General features: G+C 41.6%; 1 long non-coding RNA gene across 1 annotated transcript; it reads left to right on the top strand.

Moving 5' to 3' along the window:
- Positions 1 to 1,579: 1,579 nt before the first annotated feature.
- On the top strand, positions 1,580 to 3,761 carry LOC123154026 (uncharacterized). The gene is made up of 2 exons (XR_006476614.1): positions 1,580 to 2,587; positions 3,189 to 3,761. It is a non-coding gene; the product is annotated as an uncharacterized lncRNA (long non-coding RNA).
- The last annotated feature ends 385 nt before the right edge of the window (positions 3,762 to 4,146 follow it).

Below are 4,146 nucleotides of genomic sequence, written 5' to 3'. Positions count from 1 at the left end.
CGTGCATCCCTACTAGCAACCTGATTACGAATACATTAGTAATTATACTGTATTCTTAATATATATGTGAGGGAAATATTGGTGTGAAATGTTGACTTGCTCTCAATCTGTATCTCTTCATTTTTCCTCCACTAACAAATTTCACCACACGGCACGAGTTGTTCAGTGTCAACCACCAAGTTATCCCTCCACTCTAAATGCCATCTGTGTCCTTGGTGAGATTAAGAAAGAGGGAAGGATAAAGAGTAGAGAGAGCGTGACATCGATGCACCATGTTTAATTCAGACCCAAAGGAGGGGATGCACAAACAGAGAGAGAGAGAGAGGTATGCGGCATGTCAGTTGTTGCGGTCACCATGTCTTCGCCATGCCCCACCTCCATGTGGCCACTACCCCCTCCCCGTACACGTCTCAAGCCCTCAGGTCACACCCTCATCAGTCATTGTGATAAGTAAACAACATATAACTTGGTTAACCCGTTGCAACGCACGGGTCCTTTTGCTAGTGTGTGATATATATATATATATATATATATATATATATATATATATATATATATATATATATATATATATATAGTGTTATATTCATCACCCAGGATGCAGAATAAGTTATTCTTCACCCTAGGTAATCTTACGATCATTTCATAATTAAATTACGTTTCGAATTCAAATAGTTACATTCCTATTGATTCACTACGTAAAATTTGACATAAGAAAATAAAAATATAGGTCATAAGAAAAGAAATTTTGCAGTTTATGTGTATTTTAGACTATGTTTTTATGTTTGTAATTTTACATAACATAAAATATTTTTTACGGTGATTATATATTTTCTTACGGTCCCTTGTTGCGTTGGAAATAAGACAAAACTTACGGAACGTAAAATTATGGTGCATTGATGGTAAAATAGAGGGGGTGAAGAATAACTATTCCTCCCCCAGGGTGACTATATATATATATATATATATATATATATATATATATATATATATATATATATATCCCTAATAATAAAGCACGGATTGAGTCTCTGGGTTCACCGTCATAATGCGCTTTCTTTCCGTGATTTTACGCTTTCAGTTTTTTTTCACCTATATCCGAGGTGGTACTATTTTACCTGCGTATACTATAAGAAATTCAGCCCACAATCCTCTATTTCATCTTATCCCGCCACTGGCCCTCCCCCTCCTCTTCTCCCACCTCGCAGCTCCGGAGGCTGCCGGATCCGTAGCATCCCGTACCCACCCATCCCTCTCCTGTCCCATCTCTCACTCTTCACGCGGCTCCTCGTGGCGCCACCTACGGCGGATGATTCAGGCGACGTCCGGCGAATCCCGCCATCGCGAAGCACAGCCCGAGCTCCCCTCGGACCGCGACACCCTCCCATCCAGCTATATCCAGCACTCAAGGCCACCAAAGCCCACCCGCGACCCTCCCCCCATGGCTAGAGTTTCGGGCATCTTGTCCTCACCCATGGACATGCCGTCCTCCTCTCGTCCGGCAAGTGGATCCCCTCCCTTGGCTTCGTCCTCTCTATCTCCCCTTTTCTCTAACCTCTACTCTTCTCTTCTCCTGTAGATGTGCAGGGAGGAACGACCAGTGGACACCTTGCTACTGCTCGGGGACGAAGCGGCCATGGAGATTCCTCCTCTGCTCCCAAGTCCTTAATCTGTCGCAATTAAGATTGGCACTTCCTACATCCCTCCTTTAGTTGCTTAGTCACTAGACACACGCAGCTAGGTTTTCTTTGGTTCATTGATATGGTTCATCTTCATCATGATGGATGTGCCCTCACAACCAAAAGGATCAACATACCTCCATGGAGATTATTTAATAACCTAGGTAAGGATAAAACTATAAAACTAAATAGGACACACCTACAGTACGACACCAATACAGCGGCTCAAGTCTGAACTAATTAACTGGCGGCTGATGATTTCAGTGAAAGAACTCTTTGTTTTTACTTTTTTATTTTCTTGGTGTATCCGCAGATTGCACCGTTTTTCTGTATGAGAGGCACTATTAGAGCCACCATAATAATTCTAGAAGAGAGTTTTAAAGAACCATCTGATGTGTTAGCCAATCAAATGTAGGGTGTTACATTATAGATTGGTTCGAGAGAGAGTTGGTTCAGTACTATAGGCTTGTGCGTGACAACAGAAATATATTAATCCAAGTGGACATTGTTTTCCTCCAGAAACAAGGTAGATCCATCTGGGATGTGACAACGAAGTGCTGAGCAAAGAAGTGGCTTGGTGGGGATGGCATGCTTAATTTGATCTACTTTAAATTATCATGCACCTTCTTTCCTTTTACTTATTAGTTCTCTCCCTGAAGCTAGAAAGACACCGTGACATGCAAATTTGATCCTATCAACCTCAAGAATTATCTTTTCCTTCTAAATGTCCCAGCAGAAGATAAGATTTGGCTTCACTGATGTAAATAATTCTAAGAGGTTTGCATCCTTCCTTTTTACTTATGTACATTATTGATGATGGTGCTACCTATGCACATATTCAGGTTGCAGCTATATTCATTGTAAGCAGAAGTTTTTTTTGAAGAGCTATCTTTCGGGCACATGCTCAGGTTCGTTTGATATCTAAGTAAGGATAAAACTTATGGTTAGTACCTGATATGTCTTCTCTAAGAAAGTTCAAGTATTTGATACTTAACTTACACGTTGAAATTTAACAAGCATGGGAGAATCTGACTGTCACATTTGTACATTCTCAGTTTTTAGCTTAAGATCAAGATTCCATAAGGCTAATTGACCAGTTAAATTGTATTCAGTTTTGGTGTGGAAACTCATTGACAAAAATGTGTATTTTAGACTTTTAGTTCCAAGTGTCAATACTAGAAAGAGAACACTGAGCTTGATCTTCAATCGAAATGAGTAACTGGAGCATCAGGCTCTTTAAACTAAAGCCTACATAGGTAATCATATATGTTCTACTACATCATTTGTTTAGATGTCATACTTTAAGTTAACAACCCCCGTTCTTTGTGCTACACCCAGCTATAAATCCTTGCCATCTGATTTCATAAAATTCTATTCCACCATATAATGAAGCACATATTTTCAAAAAGCTATAGGTCTGTTCCAAAGCGTGATGAGCAGACCACCTGTAGGTCTGTCTGTTTCCTGCTGGATGATCGAAACCAACTAGAGTTAAATGTTTTGGTTCAGTTTCAGATGACTAAAAAACTGGCTTGGTTCAGTTTGCTAACCAGCAGGAGAACAGAAGAGAAGTGGTACTGTCACTCACATTGCCGGCAAGGTCGTCAGTGAGGCGGTGCCGCGTGGGAGAGGAAGTCATAGGGGGTCGCTAGATCTCACAGGGAAGATCAGGGGAGAGAGGAGCTACCGCGCATCCGTGCCAAATCTGACAGACGGCCATGCTTTTGTGCTAGGTCTGGGTGCCACGGCTGAGGTTCTGTGGAGGAGCATGTGACACACAAAGCACGAGTAGATGGAGTGGAGGTGTAGGGAGCACCGGGAGGTAGCTTCGTCCTTACCACGGGCGCTGGTTGGAGAAAAGAAAGGGTGGCGCTGGGTGGTGAAATAACACGAGGAAGAAAGAGGAGCTCCCGGTGGGATTGGGGATTTGGTACTGTTGTTGCTGTAGATATTGTACTTTGGCATCCACTAGAAGTTGCTATACATGCACTCGCATTGATTTTTTTTCAAAGACAACATGCCTACTTTTGAATTCCACCAACAACATTGTCGGTGATGTAATATTTTAAATGTTAATGTCCAGCAACTAGGTGTGAAAGCGGACGGTGTCTTCATGTCCACGACCGTGCACGAAGTAAAAATTTCACTAACACGATTCTTAAAGCAGCATGCCCACACCTGTCCATGAAGCAAATATTTACGCTAATCTTTAGTTACTATAATGACGGTGTTGGTTTTTTTCGTGGAAGGTCGTGGACATGCAAACGCCGACATGGTCCACGTGCATCCCTACTAGCAACTTTTACGAATACATTAGTAATTATACTGTATTCTTAATATATATGTGAGGGAAATATTGGTGTGAAATGTTGACTTGCTCTCAATCTGTATCTCTTCATTTTTCCTCCACTAACAAATTTCACCACATGGCATGAGTTGTTCAGTGTCAACCACCAAGTTATCCCTC

Source organism: Triticum aestivum, chromosome 7A, assembly GCF_018294505.1.
Source record: "Triticum aestivum cultivar Chinese Spring chromosome 7A, IWGSC CS RefSeq v2.1, whole genome shotgun sequence".
In the NCBI taxonomy this organism is placed as follows: Eukaryota; Viridiplantae; Streptophyta; class Magnoliopsida; order Poales; family Poaceae; genus Triticum; species Triticum aestivum.
The sequence above is the reverse complement of the archived record's forward strand: the minus strand, read 5'-3'. Positions and strand labels throughout refer to the sequence as shown.